The sequence below is a fragment of the Bidens hawaiensis genome, unplaced genomic scaffold (assembly GCF_021521415.1).
Source record: "Bidens hawaiensis isolate Kalapana, Puna unplaced genomic scaffold, B.hawaiensis_p1.1 tig00000237_1, whole genome shotgun sequence".
In the NCBI taxonomy this organism is placed as follows: Eukaryota; Viridiplantae; Streptophyta; class Magnoliopsida; order Asterales; family Asteraceae; genus Bidens; species Bidens hawaiensis.
This window is the reverse complement of record NW_027491021.1, coordinates 3,064,954-3,081,281: the sequence shown is the minus strand read 5'-3', so window position 1 is coordinate 3,081,281 and position 16,328 is coordinate 3,064,954. Positions and strand designations below refer to the sequence as shown.

Here is a 16,328-nt window from a genome sequence, read left to right as displayed (position 1 = left end):
GGTCTACAAGCTAATAAAAGCATTATATGGACTACGTCAAGTACCACGAGCTTGGAATATTAAATTAAATAATACTTTAAAGGACCTTGGTTTCAAGAAATGTCCAAGAGAAGCAGCAGTGTATACACGTGAAAAGGGAAAAAGAAAGTTAATAGTAGGCGTCTATGTTGATGACTTAATCGTAACAGGAAACGATAAAGAAGATATCTCAAAATTCAAGCAGCAAATGAAGAAGTCATTTGAAATGAGTGATATTGGAGAACTAAAGTACTATCTAGGGATCGAAGTACTACAAAATGAAGAAGGGGTGACGTTAAAACAATCGGGTTATGCAAAGAAGCTATTAAAGGACGCTGGGATGTTAGTATGTAATCCTACACGATACCCGATGGAAGCAGGTCTAAAATTATCAAAGAATGAAGAAGGAGCTGAAGCAAATGCAACAGAATACCGAAAGCTGATAGGATGTCTAAGGTACCTAACTCATACAAGACCAGACATCAACTTTGCAGTAGGATATGCAAGTCGGTTTATGCACTCGCCAAAAGTAGCTCACATGAAAGCCGTGAAACACTTACTACGGTACGTAAGAGGTACAATCGAGTATGGAATTCAGTACAAGAAAGGAGGCAGAAAAGTATTGAAGGGTTATAGTGATAGCAGCTATAACATGGACATTGATGATGGAAAGAGCACAACTGGAACTATATTTTATTTCTGTGATGCTCCGATTGCATGGAATACTCAGAAACAAACTATAGTTGCTCTATCATCTTGTGAAGCTGAATTCATGGCAGCCGCCTCAGCTGCATGTCAAGCCTTATGGTTACAAGGATTGTTAGAAGACTTGACTAGTTGGAAGCAAGAGAAAGTGACACTGTATGTGGATAACAGGTCAGCGATAGCATTGATGAAAAATCCAGTGTTTCACGGGTGAAGCAAACATATAAGTACAAAATACCACTTCATACGAGAATGCGTGGAGAAGCAACAAATCGAAGTGGAGCACATTAGTGGCGAGGAACTGAAGGCAGATATACTAACGAAGGCATTGCCAAGAATCAAGTTCATGGAGATGCGCGAACTACTAGGTGTCAAGGACCTCGCAATACAAGATCGAGATTAAGGGGGTGATTTTTAGTTAATCATCGACCCTGTTAAGTTTATTAGAAAATACCGTTATTATAGTTTAGTGCCAAAATTGTAATTAGGTGATAGTTTGTGTGGATAATGTAAATATGTAAAATACAACTGGTGCAATGTTTTATGAAACGTCGCGACTCTTGACGTAGTAACCGTCGGAGTAACCGTGTCCGGTAATAACCGTCACCGGAGGGTATAAATACCCCTCCCTGGTTGATTGTAAACATCACAAACACATTCAGTTTATAATAAAGAAATCGTTTCCATATTATTGTGTTCATATTATTGTTTATCGATCCAATTTGTTATCAGTTTCGACTGTAAATTGATAGGAAAAGATGATCAAATGGAAAAAGTCCATATAAGTGGCTGCAGTTTACATTATTGCCCGACTAATCTACTTAAAACGTCGCCCTTATAAGGTCGATAAGGTCTTTGGTTCATATCCATGCTTATTGCCAAGAACAACCACCTATAAAAAATTTCGCAAATTCTTTGGTAATTTTTCTGCTAAATCATGACCATATTAACGCCTTGCTTCCTTCTTATCTTAATCCCTTATGCAGTTTTGGTTTCCTTCTATTATACAAACATCAGTCCAACTGATAAGGACGAGTTTGCATTAGATGGTGGAGCTTATGTCTCTGAAGATGCAATTCAAGTAACCCCACAAAATACAAGTGAAAGGGTCGTTGGGCAGGTGACATATACTGAACGGCTTCATCTTTGGGACAAAAGATCCGGTCAGCTAGCCAGCTTTTATACCAGTTTCTCATTTGTAAAGTTATCTGACCCAGCTAAACGTCATCGTCAAGATGACGGCTTCATATTCTTCCTTTCTCAGAATAGTTCTTTGATAAACGGTGCTATGACTCCTGATCAGTTAGATACCACAGGCAATGATAGTGTTCATCGGTATGTTTGGGTGGAGTTTGATCCTTACTGCAACACTTGGGAAAATCGTTCCGAATGTGGTCATGTCGGTATCAATGTTAACTCTCATTCTTCTGTTACGCAAACAAGATGGCTTAATGACATGTCAACTGGAAGAGAGTGTCGAGTTTGGATTAAATATGATCCAGGTCTTAGTATTCTTACTGTTTCCTTCACTGAGTTCCCCAACAATACAGTTTTTCAAGACAGTGAAATATGGCACGCAGTTGATCTCCAGAATGAGTTGCCTGAATGGGTTGTTTTCGGGTTTTCAGCTGCAAGCGCTGATTTGCTTGATCAGAACACCTTAAGTTCTTGGATTTTCAGTAGTAAAATTAATACGCAAGCTGACGAAAACAACGTGTCAGGAAACAAGACCTGGCTTGTGTTGGGATTAACAGTTGGAGTATTGGTTCTAATCACGTTTTTTGTTATTCTTGCACTAATTCTATGGAGGAAGAAGGAAAAGCATGGTGATGAAGTAGAGGAAGTTGGATTTTTTATGGAAATGAACCATGAATTTGAGATGTGCGCCACTGGTCCTAGAAGATTCTCTTACCTTGAATTAACTGAGGCAACCACTGACTTTGCAGAGAAAGAGAAGCTTGGACAGGGAGGTTTTGGAGGAGTTTATAAGGGGGTTTTGAAAGATTTGAGCTCATATGTAGCAGTCAAAGAGTGTCAAAGACCTCCAAACAAGGAATCAAGGAGTATGCATCGGAAGTCAGGATCATTAGCCGGCTGAGGCACAAAAATCTAGTGCAACTCATTGGTTGGTGCCATGAGAAAGGAGAACTTCTTCTTGTTTACGAGTATATGGAAAACGGAAGCTTAGACTCGCATCTTTTCAAGGGAAAGAGCTTGTTGACATGGGGAACAAGATACAAAATTGCAATCGGTTTGGCTTCCACTTTATTTTATCTACATGAAGACTGGGAGCAGTGTGTTTTGCCTAGAGATATCAAATCTAGTAATGTGATGTTGCACTCAAATTTTAATGCAAAGCTTGGCGATTTTGGGTTAGCCAAGTTGGTTGACCATGAGAAGGGCTCCCAGACAACACTTTTGGCTGGCACCTTGGGTTATATGGCTCCTGAATCTTTAGTGACATGCAAGGCAAGCAAAGAAACAGATGTGTTTAGCTTCGGCGTTGTTGCATTAGAAATAGTATGTGGGAGAAAAGCCATTGACTACAACTCACATGAAAAGAAAATATGGTTACCGGAATGGGTTTGGGAGCTTTATGGGACTGGGTCCATTTTCGAAGCAGTTGATCCACGTCTAGGATTAGAATTTGACGAAGTTGAAGGCAAGCGTTTAATAATCATTGGGTTATGGTGCGTACATCCTGACTCACAACTTCGCCCATCGATGAGACAAGCGATTCAAGTACTAAACTCCGAATCATCCCTCCCTATATTGCCTTCAAAGATGCCTGTAGCGTCTTACTCAACAACACGCATGCCACTGTTATATGGTGGCTCTAATGTGGATTTGACAACATCTTCATCTTATATATATGATCGTTAAATACATTTATTGGCAATTATGTAGAAATTTTATGAATGAATATATATATAATCATATGACATTTACCTTCTTGTAAAATGTTTTCTTTAACCTTTGGGGCAACATTAAGCAGAAATTTTAGATGAAAATTTTGTAGTTTTGGTGAAACCACTTGATTCATAACATTACACGCTGCGAGAAAAAAAGGGTATGAATTTATGATTTGAAAATTGCCAATAGACCAGGGCCTTCATGTCACTGAGATTTGTTGGCTCACTCAACGCGAGAACCTGAAAACTAGAATTTGACATTCGCTATATACGGTTAACCAACTACGCAAATAGTAGCCGGACCACTGGAACCAGTTATGGTTCGAAGCTATGTATCCAGAAGACTACACAGTAAATGTTATTATTCATATCCACCGCAAAATACCTTGTAGTTAAACAGAGATATACTATGTGTTAAATTTATGACAGAATTACAGAAATTGTCCTTTATGTTTGTACCAAATTTCACTCATTGTCCTTTATCTTTAAAATTGATATATTTTATCCTTTACGTTTAAAAATCCAACAACGTTTGTCCTTTGACCCTAACCCAGTTAGTTTTTCTTGTTAAGTCAGATCAATGATCAATGTACATATTAAAGTTATTAAAAAAAATCTAAATCATTATCCTCCACTTTCACCTGAACATATTCAGGTGAAAGTGGATGATAATGATTTAGATTTTTTTTAATAACTTTAATATGTACATTGATCTGACTTAACAAGAAAAACTAACTGGGTTAGGGTCAAAGGACAAACGTTGTTGGATTTTAAACGTAAAGGATAAAATATATCAATTTTAAAGATAAAGGACAATGAGTGAAATTTGGTACAAACATAAAGGACAATTTCTGTAATTCTGTCTAAATTTATTGATAGACAAATACCTGTTTAAAGTAACACACTCGAGAATGATCAAATCAATAGAGAAACTTGAAAGACTCATTATTTTGCGATTATTCTTGAAGAATATCACTACATAAGACTTGATCATACTAACAATAATAAAGGTCTCAACAGATAAATTTTTAAAATTTAAATAATACCAGTATCTTTGCAAGGCCAGAACAATTATTTTGAAGGCGTAAAGGGAACCTGAAAGTTGGGGACTTTCCAGAATTTCTTTGTTAAGTTATAAATTCAACTTTAATAGAGAGAAACCTAAATTTATTATTTATGCAAAGTTAACTTTTCTAATATTCTAGGAAAACTTGATGCTAATGGATTAAGCAGGCAAATAGGCGAGTCGAATATTGGGTTAACCCGAGTTCAAGTGAGCAACTTTTTTTCTTTTAAACAAACCCAAATTTTAAACTTTTTTAGTACTATAATGATGTATAATACTAATAAAATTTGATGTGCATACATGTAAGACAGTATGGTAACAATTTATAACGTCCCAAAAACATACCTTTTCGCCCCTACCTCTCCCCCATGTACATGTACCCCTTTCAAATAACCCGTTGTTTTGGGTGTGGTTGCACAAGAACATCATCCATCTCTGATCTCTCACTACTCAATATCATTCTCTATCTCTCTCTCACACCGTCAAGTTTGTTTATATACAATTAAGGTGATATTTTATGGACACTTTTAAACCAGCAAATATCACTATAAAATTTTAATAATACAAGTTGTAGGAGTTAACCCTTAAAAGGAAGTAGAAACTCTCAACGGCCAAGGGAGACCCAAGGCCATAGAAGGGGTTTGGAAATAGTTTTCAACCAACAATTGGCGCACTTCGGTTATTACCTCATCAGCTGCGTCATTGCCCCAAGCGCAAAGACGCCATAAACAAATCCCCAGCCCCTCCTTTTATATACCGCTAGGCCCGCTTCCTTCTACATCGGCCACCGCCGATCTGGGATATATTAGTCAACATTTCAACCTGCTTTTAATTACTCCTTTTTATAATTGATTTTAAACACTTGGTTATTAATTAAGTTAAGAAGGTTGATATGATAACTATGAAACAAATCAAGTGGAAAATGGGAAAGACAGAAATGTTTTGCATACTAAGGCCATCGCATGCAAAATCAATAAACATCAGTGCACAACTCTACAGTCGATTTGATAACGTAAGCATGGAGTTACTTGTTAGTATGGGTAACTCAAACCCGAGTCGATTTAGTTCATCTTAAAGATCATCGTGACTTAACTACATTTATGATATCAAAATATTATGTTAGAAGAGAAAACCTTTGGCCTCTTCATTTCTAAACAAATATACGCGAGAATTTACCATTCCTCAAGATTCTACTTCCAGTATCTACTTTGTGGTGTTCTCCAAATTCTTGTTTGCTCATTGAAGCTTCCAATCACAGCAGATTGTTTGTCATCAGCTAGCCGATCAGCAACAACGTTATAATATGATACATGATCAAATTTCTGCAATATTTTGAACGACTTCCTTCGTTTCGGATCAGCAATAATTTGCCCATCTTTAGATAATTCTGCTGTTGCTCTAACTTTAAGATATTTCACTTGAAAGGTTGGACTTAAAGCTTGTTGATCCGTGGTTAAGATAACTGCACCGAGCATCTCCCCCAAGAATGTATCCTGCAATATGTGTAAATGAATGTGCTGTTTACAAAAATCACGCACTTTATAATTAAAATGGACTGTTGAGTAATGTGTCACACTATCACAATGGGTTTGGGTCAAAACAGGCCAAGTCGTCCAGAAACACTTTGTCCATAAATCCTTTTTATTATTATTATTATTATTTAGGGTGTCAAATATTATTATAAAACTATATAAAATGATACACAAAAATTGAACAAATTTTGCAACTTTCTCCTTTCTAGTCCCTTTTAACGGGAGACTATTGGGGGGTGGGGTGGGGGGGGGACTTTTTTAAATTTGGGGCTGCTAGTGGTGATAAATTGACTTGAGATTATTATCGGTCAATACCATTTAATATGGATTATTAAAACCAATAAACCTATTTATAATTATGAGTAAGTGGATTATTAAAACCAATAAACCAATAAACCTATTAAAACCAATAAACCAATAAACCAATAAACCTATTTATTAAAACCAATAAACCTAGTCAATACCATTTAATATATTTATATATATATATATATATATATATATATATATATATATATATTTATATTTTTAAATAAAATATATTGATTATTTAGAGGTGCACGAAAATACCGGTTTTAACCTAGTTTGACCCAAACTGGAACTGGTTATAACCCGAACCAGATTGGGAAAAAAACCCGATTTGTGCACCTTTACAATATATGAAACTTGGACTTGGGCACAATTAGCGATCTAGAGTAGCTCACGAGCATCTCAGCTCATTTACACCCCAAGAGAAACCAATAAACCAATAAACCTAGTCAATACCATTTAATATATTTATATATATATATATATATATATATATATATATATATTTATATTTTTAAATAAAATATATTGATTATTTAGAGGTGCACGAAAATACCGGTTTTAACCTAGTTTTAATATGGATCTAACGAGCATCTCAGCTCAGCTCATTTAACCTAGTTTTAACGAGCATATAACAAAATCAGAATTGGGCAAGTTTTAACGAGCATCTCAGCTCAGCTCATTTAACCTAGTTTTAACGAGCTCATTTAACTCAGCTCAGCTCATTTAACCTAGTTTTAATATGGATCTAACCTAGTTTTAACGAGCATCTCAGCTCATTTACACCCCAAGAGAAAGCATAACCAGTATTGACCAGTTCATAAGTAAGTGGTCGAAATTACAGCATCTAATTGGGCAAGTACATATAACAAAATCAGAATTATTTTAGTTTGCAAGTACCATGTGTTGATATCTATGATTCTTCTGTTGCAACTGATACATCCTTGCCAGCAACCGTTGGCTGAAACGAGCTTCAGGTGTCTTTTTCTCCAAGTCAAGCTTATTAATAATATGTGGAAACAAGCAAACCTTCGTTGTAGGCTAAGAGGGATGAGTGTGACATCAAGCAATGATTTAAACACCACTTTAGCAGCTAAAGGGTCTAGAAACATGTTCATTTCGGCGTATTTGTTTGAAGGAATATTAATAACACTTCCTCTATCATATTTGTTGTAATCAATATGTCCACCTAATATAAATACATCCTGCAATAAAATTCATGATCTATAATTAGGATTGATGATTCTTTAAGGATAGTATAGTTATGTTTACTAAACTCGCTAACCTGAATGATGGAACCAGCATTTGCATCTTCAAGTATTATGTTTGCTAAAGTGGTCAACGGTCCGTTAGTCAAAATGGTAATCTTAGAGCCAGGATCAGTTGATTTCACTAATGATTTCCAAACTTCTAGTGCTAGTGGTTGTCTAAGTTGAGGAAAATCAGTATTCCTAGGTGCTCCATATTTTACAGAATTTTCGGCTGTATATCTACCAAGAAAACCAAGATCTCTATTAGAGGTGGCATTAAAAAAATGAAAATATTAACAAAAAACTAAAAGGACCGGACGGAGGTCGTAAATTGAAATTTTAACACACATCCCAGTAAGATGGAAAAGTTGTAAATAGTAGTGCAATTACCTTCTTGGGCTTCTTGGAAGATCGCGTGCAAGTCCAAAAAGAGAGTCGGAATCTAATAAGCCACCACTTCCATGAGGGATAGCCTTCAAGTATTTGCAATCTCCAACACTTGGATCATCCGGGTCAGTCTGGTTTAAACCAAATGAATCCCCTAAACCAACAATAATATCGTCACGGCCCATCATATGCAACAAATCATAGATTACATCTATTGTTGCTGCATTTGCCCACCCTGTTGGGGTTACAAGTATTGCCTGAAATAAAACCAAACAAATAATGAAAACCATGTTCATCTACAAACTAAAATATAACTATAATTGCATTGCATGAGACATATTTTACAGTACCTTAAGATTTATTGTCTCCACCGGTACTTTAAGAAGATAAAAGAGAGCAAGAAAATCTCCTGCACTCATATCCATGTCGAAGACGACCGTTTTCCCTAGTTTTTTCCCTTCAAAATCTGGTTTGTAAAGAACTTCCTTGTAATAAGGAAATTGAGATGTGAAATTAAATCTGCCTTTATTTTGTGGCGTGTTTAGTACCTGATATACGTGTATAAAATCGAATAAACCAAAGTGACATATGTTTATAAAGTGCAACAATGTATAGCCACAAGATGAGCTTAAAAGTGTATTAAAATTTTGGAACTATTTTACCAATATAAATATTAACAAAATTAAGGTAATGAAAAGATGCCAGAGGTAACAGTTTTGTTCCATTTAGCTTAAAAATAAATTAAATTAAATACTTTTGAAGGTAATCGGGGCCAAATGGGCCAACGGATGATCAAGAGTCACCCATTTGACCCATTACCCAACCCGTTTGACCCACCCATTTTTCAACTTCTAAGAAATATAATTTGAATCAACTTACGTCGAGAAAACTGACAAAAGATTCTTTCTCAAGTGAGCTACTCTTGTCACGGTTTTGCTTTGCCCTTGTAGCAATCCGCACACGCACCGAATCAGGTCCACTTACTTCCTCTGTGTAACCATCCTGATTTTATAGTTTCAGTATCTAAACAGTTAATGAAAATGTTATAACGATAGGATAATTATTCTTCTTTTTTCTTTTGAACTAGTTGACTTCTTATGCTAGCAATCTTCTAAATTATAATAATAGTATTGTACAATAGATTGATGTAGCAAGAAGTTACCTTACATCTCTCATTATTTTGGAGGCGAAATGGATCTTGAATGCCTGTTTGAACATGACCACTATGAACTCCATTTTTCTTTAAGTTGAATTTTGGAGCACTATGGTTGTTAAAAAAATTATTTGAGCCATCAAATACTCCATAAGGCTTGTTGGAAGTAATGACAGTAATATTCATATACTCCATTTCAGCGAATTCGTTTTCTCCATTACTCTTGTGCAAGTTACGCATAATGGATGTGGAAACACCTGACATAAATGAGTCCCACATAAAATAACTCTGCAAAAATGAGACAAATTATAAAAAAAGTTATTTTGTCAAGAGTTATTATACATATGACTATATAAAGTTATTAAATATAGAGGAACTAACAATAGAAAAGCCTACATTGAGACCCATGGTCCATAAAGAAATAAAAATAAACTAATACAATATACCTACAGTAAATTCACATAATTATATGTGAGTTACAAAATATCACATAAAATAATAAAAATTCATAATACGAAGTTCAAAAACTAGCTATTTTTATAGAGGCCATAAAATGAAAAAAATAAATAACAAACTTTGTAAGTGAATAAAAGTATGACTCCTCAAAGGGTAAAATGATCATTCTATTAAAGACCAGAATTGATAATTTAAAAGCACAAAACACGAGATCGGATAACTTGCAAACTTTACTAACCAAGAAAATTTAACTCAAAACTTGGTTACAAAGTAAACCACAACTCAGTTTATATAGCTAAGCTAAACTCATTAGACTATAATTCGAATTGTAACTAACCAGATAGATATAACCAACTTATAACTATTATCTATATTAACCACCTCTAGCTTGTACTACAAATTTCGGTTTATTAACCAAGTTACTTGTGGCCCAAGTTCAAATATTTATATTTAACCAACATTTAGGACCTATGGCCTTAACGTCAGAGACCATGAGTATTACAAGTTTCAGTTAAGTGACGATATGTGTAGCTTCAAATACTGTAATCTCATACAAACCACAAAGACAACTTATGTAGTACGTTTACTCTAGTAATTAAGTTAAAGATGTGTTTTAAGTTTATTACCTTATAGAAATGATTGTCAAACCAAGTATCTCGAACCATCTTTAATGTCTTGAAAACATATTGTACCTCATATGTACGTTGGTTCCGCTCAAATTCCTCAAAGAAGTTTTGAGTTATGGGAATTGCGTTTGTTCCATCTAGGGGAACAAGTGTAACCGGAATTCCAGAATGAATAACCTGTGAAACACACATCCAAACACCGTCCACCCTTAGTTATGAAGGATACATAAACACAAGTACTAATGTTTAATATAGCCTATACTTGCCTGGTATGCAGCAAAGGGATCACCAAAGAAGTTAAACTCAGCATAAGGATTGGTTTTGTAGGATGTGTATAAATTACCATGTTTACCACAGAGTTGAGGTTGACAAGATGAGTTGCCAATTTTGGGACAACAACCAGTTGGATTCTTTGACCTCACACCACCTCCCATGACATATATATGCTCAATGTTTTTCTTTAAATGCGGATTGGTCATAAGAAAAATGGCAATATTTGTGTGTGCTCCGATTACAAATAGACTAATGGGCCCAGCGGATATCTTCTCGATTAGTACTTGCTGTGCTGTAGGTTGTTTAAGAGGTGTGTATCTCCTGCTTCCCTAGTTCATAGTTAAAAGTTAACAGACACATTAACCGTCTAGAGTGCAAGCAGAGGTTCACAATCACAAATGGGCATGGGCCTTACACTTGTCTAGGAAATGGGTTAAGCTCGAAAGCTCATTTCGGTTGAAATATATTTTCCAAATCTGGGCCCAACCGTAGCCTGGATAAGCCCAATCCTTAGCTCAAACGGATACTTTATGTATTCTATTTTCTGTAGATTCTATGATACCATATATAAAACTTGTTTGAAGTGTATTATTTAAAAAAACATTTAATTTAGTGCTGATGCTTTATATTTAATTCATGCTTGTTAATTTAAGTAATGTTAAAACTGAAAATCTTCTTTTTACATTTTCTCTTATAATTTAAAACCACTTGTGAGTTTTATGTTAAATCTTATGCATAAAATTTGCATAATATATACTCCATAGAAAATGCATGATGAAAAAATGACCTGGTTAGGACTGATCAAGCCTGTTTTTTTATAAAATGACCCGACTCTTCCGAATAGGTCAGGGCTTTATGCAACTCTTTAAGTTAAAGTGTATTACAATAGTATGGGCAAAATTGTCATTTTTTAATTACTAAGAGAAATAAGTCAACACCGGTTAGTGGAAATGGTGAAAAGTGTGACAACATATGAACTTTTAAGACGCTTTTTGTACTTATTGAAGTTAAAAGAACATGGACTACAAATTACCCCATATATAAAAACAGCGAAAACTGTAATTTACCCTAAATATATAATACCTGTGGAAGAAAGCTTTTCCTATAACCAAAGTTTGTATCTTTATACAATCTCCCTCCAGCTCCCACAGGTATGGCCTGTCTATATCTACAAGGTCCAGCTGTACCACTTCCCTAACCATATACATGCATTTACTTACTTAAATAAGTGCTTGTATGCAAGTAAGATGTAGAATCAATGGACATGATTGGTTAATTAGTTACCTGGTCAATTATAGGCATATATCCACCAACATTTGGTTGTATTGTACCATCTTCGAGTATTCCACCCTCGCCTCCCACACCAACGGCTATATCATCTCGACCCATCATGTAAAGAATATCATATATCTGATTTACCGAATGACCACCGTCTGACCACTCATTTGTGTTGATAGTTATTGCCTGTACCAACATATAATTGTCCTCAATTAAAATCTTGCATTTGATTTGTGACTCAAAAATCAAATCTTGACCGCATTTAGAATCCTTTTTAGCTGGTAAAGTTTACCAAACTGAAACAAGAGGAATTATAGTTATACTTTTTAACTAAGAATTTCAGCGTTTCAACAGAATCGATGTGATGATTCGCACCCTTTAGAGGGAACGTCTTTGGCCTATTTTTGGTACAGGTTTTCATAACAGAATCTGCATAACCTAACTAAAGTCTAAATTACTCTAAGAAGACAAATAAGAGTAGAAAACCAAAAATGAAATTTCACCGTGTACTGTTTTAATGATATCTGTAATTTACGTCTTAATTTTATAAAGTCAAAGTTATCGTTAAAAATAATCATGGCATTCTATGTAATATGTTATTTACATTTTGACGAAAACATGTCGGCAAACAAAATCAAAGGTATCTTAAAATTTCTACAAGTTGATTTTGAATTATTGATATTCATAAAAGTTTAAGGACAAATTTCATAAATTAATATTTTGTTCTGAAGATGTTTGATGGTACTTGAATAATAAATAGTACTGGAACATTGATAAGAAACAATCCCATCTTGAAGTTGAAATTTCATTTAATTCTTAAACAATAAAATATGTATCCGAACTGCAAGATCCGCTTTTAACTCTTTTAGCAGGTGGCTAAAGATGGGAAACAAGCCCAACTTGAAGTTAGAGTTTCATTTATTGCATAAACAATTGAATATATATTTGAAGTACAAGATCCGCTTTTAACTATAATAAAACTACTTGTTATATAAACTGATTACTAAATGGTACGTGGTCTACGGTATCAACGTGATAGAAAATGTGTACAAGTTTATGTGGTTGAAGATTAAAATCTCATGGTTGATTAATATGTAAATTTAAAATGTAAGATTAAATTGTATTTGTGAACCACAGAAGCGCGTGCAAGTAGTTATTCAAGGAATAAGATAAAATAAAAAAAACAAAACAAAAAGGTTTAGAGTATGTGTTGCGGCCACCGCCAAAGGGTGCCACCAATTGCCACCGTGGATTCACTGACGCCAAACCCATTACATACTCAGCGCCAAAGGGCGCCAAACAAGGGGCCGCGAGAACAATGTAGGGCGTGAGGGCATTTGGGAGGATTTTTGAATTATTAATTAATAATATAACCAACAATTTCACTTCATTATTTACCCCTTTCACGCACATCTCTCATAGCATTCTCGAATTTGTCAACTAAGCACTTACATTGCATGATTTGTCTCTTTCACGTTGGTCTTTAAACACATTGAATTCACCATTGGTCTTGAATTGAAAATCTCACTCTGTCAGACTAAGTGTGGTGAGCTGACGTCCATGTCCACCTTAAGCCTAGAGGTGCGTTAACCCCGTCCTGTATGGGCGCTCTAGGGCGTTGGCAGGCTAACAAGTGCAAGAGAGATGTAGCCATTGGGTTTAGTTGTTTCCAAGGAAAAAGTAGTCGTTGAATATTGAATAGAAAAAAGTTACTTTTGTTCCAAATTATATAAATAAAATCGATCTCTTAAGCAATTTTTATCCACGCAATTCCTACTTCATATCTATTTTAAATCCAATTTCTTCGCTTTCAAACAATTTTTAACCAACCTTCAACTCTTCAACTACAAATCATTCAAACCCAAACAACCCTTTTTCTTAAAACCTTCAACCAAACGACCCAAAGACATGAATGATGATTTCGATCTCCTAGAGTAACCGGTTCATACGACCAGGGTATATAGAAGTAAAGCGAAAACAAACCCTCATGTTCAACTTCAACCAATGCGTAGTTTAAATCACAAACTGAAAGTTTAAACTCAAAATTCGATCGAGTGCTCGGGTTGAAGGAACAAAAACAAATGGCCCTTGATCTTAAATTACTCGCGTCTAGCATCAACCACTCGACCGGGGATCATGTAAGAACGGACTGTATTAGTTTTCATGAATACTTATTTAAGTATTTGTAATTTTTTTTATTTCGTATTTTATAATTAAAATTAGTATATATAATATAAGAACACTCTCAATCAGTTCTCCATCTCTAAATATAAAATTACACCAAAAATCACTATATTTTTCTCTTTTTTTCAATTATAATATTTTTTATACCTTTATTATTACATTTTCACTCTTCTTTGCTCACCGATTTCAAAAAATATTAAAATATTAGGAAGGATGAAAATTGATTTTCCAAATTTAACCATAAAACGGTAAATTTCATCTCTTTTCTACTCACAACCACTCTAACCACATGGAGAGTACACTCACATAATAGGAAAAACTAGCTCTAAACAATATAAATAGATAAATAATGGAAAAAAAGAGTAAAAATAATTGTGACAAGGTGAGAGTGTATGAGAGCCCTACATAGTACATACACATTTTAGTTAGGTCTCGATACAATTTCATATTGTCCTATTATGGTTAGCCGGTTAGCCTTTCACACCTCATCATTCGTACAAATATCAAATTATTACTCCAAGTGATAAAAGGACAAAAAGATAAATCTATAATTTAAGGATTCTAGCACTTATTTTTGCCCAACAACATGTGGGCTTTCAACTTTTAACCCTAAATTTCTGATCCATAATTTTCTCCATAGTTTAATTACTGATCATGCAACCAAAATACTTATTGAATTTTAGGCTTGGAGACCAGGATAATTAACATAATACCGATTGAAATTAGATTTGTTCCCCAAATATCATTACTGGTATCGATGATACAGTCTTTGGGACATTTCGGTTTTGGTATTATGGTTTCTTGACTACGAATGAATTTGATACGATTTTTGGCTTATTAATTATCCATGGTTAAAAACCAATCTGATACCATCAACAGAGAAAAACAAAAAAACAAAGTAATACCAAGATGGGTACTTTTCTAAAATACCCGTACCGAACTAATACATTTGATACCCAGTTTTCTCGAAACCATATATGATGCATGTAGGATGGAGAAGAAGAATAAGAGAAAACGAACCTGCAAATCGAATTCCGATTTGTTAAGCTTGAGGAGGTATAACATGGCAAAGAAATCATCAGAATCAAAATCCGTATCGAGAAGAATCCGGTGAGGACTGCTAAATCCAACTGCAGTACTGATAATTATGGCAAACAACAACCTCCGCCACAGCAGCAACAACTCCATTAATTATTTACGATCAACCTCCGAGGTTAACGAGAATATCACGTTACTTATTCAGTGAAAATTCTGGAAAACAAAGGTTAGAGAGAGAAAGAGAGTTGTGTTGTGTTGTGTTGTGTTGTGTTGTGTTGTGTTGTGAGGTTGATGGTGGACCAGAATCAATATTCGAATACTGATGACGGGTGGACTCAGAATGTCAACTACTTTTTAACACCTTCAAAAGTTTATGTTATTTTTATTTATTATTTCATTTTCTCTCACTTTATAACTTTTAGCGTATCTATATCTATATCTATCTATAATATATATAAATTTAAATGGAGACTTATCATGCATTTAACCTGAATTCATGGGTATGTGTCTTATCACACTCATGTATTTCTTAAATGTGTTATAACATCTCATTAAATTAAAAACTAGTCTCATCAAATATTTGATATAATAATCCTATAAAGTAGGGATATATTAAAAATTAATATATGATTTATTTAAAAAAATATATATTTATAATTAAAAAACCAATTTGTAGTAAAAAAAAATAAACGGGCTTGGGTCTCATCAAACTCATATAGCTTTTAAACCGGGTTATAACATCACATTTATTTGTGAAATAATTTATCATCAAACCATATGTGTATTATTAGCTTTCATACAATAAAAAAAATAAAAGTTCAAAAAATAAATAAATATCAGAAACAAATAATATAAAACAACCCCCGTAATACGGGGATAAAAACTAGTTAAGTTATATATAGCGATCTAGTAAGATTTTTGCCTTTCGATTTAAGAACCTCGTTGAAGAAACACCGATCCAATACCCTTAACGGGTCCTGGATCTAATGAGTCCACAAGGTAGGATACCGACAACAACCAACTACGATATGAGCACAACCTTCGGAAGTCCAATGACAGAACCTGCAAAACAAGCACCATGAGCTCGTTACGGGAAGGACAAGAGGGGGGTTTTCCCGTAACCACACTCCAGCGTGAGAAT

At 34.6% G+C, this 16,328-nt stretch overlaps 4 pseudogenes across 1 annotated transcript; 2 read left to right on the top strand and 2 right to left on the bottom strand.

Moving 5' to 3' along the window:
- Positions 1 to 226: 226 nt before the first annotated feature.
- LOC143612512 (secreted RxLR effector protein 161 pseudogene) lies at positions 227 to 937 on the top strand (annotated as a pseudogene).
- Positions 938 to 1,587: 650 nt separating this feature from the next.
- On the top strand, positions 1,588 to 3,606 carry LOC143603563 (L-type lectin-domain containing receptor kinase IX.1 pseudogene; annotated as a pseudogene).
- A 1,676-nt stretch (positions 3,607 to 5,282) lies between these two features.
- On the bottom strand, positions 5,283 to 5,422 carry LOC143617662 (U4 spliceosomal RNA; annotated as a pseudogene).
- A 251-nt stretch (positions 5,423 to 5,673) lies between these two features.
- Positions 5,674 to 15,337, bottom strand: LOC143614861 (nucleoside hydrolase 3-like; annotated as a pseudogene). Its single transcript, XR_013150371.1, has 12 exons — positions 15,170 to 15,337; positions 11,972 to 12,151; positions 11,771 to 11,881; positions 10,681 to 11,016; positions 10,415 to 10,591; positions 9,342 to 9,620; positions 9,059 to 9,181; positions 8,530 to 8,727; positions 8,183 to 8,436; positions 7,828 to 8,032; positions 7,443 to 7,747; positions 5,674 to 6,194 (listed from the first exon to the last, which is right to left on the bottom strand). The product of XR_013150371.1 is annotated as a nucleoside hydrolase 3-like (transcript).
- Between the last annotated feature and the right edge of the window lie 991 nt (positions 15,338 to 16,328).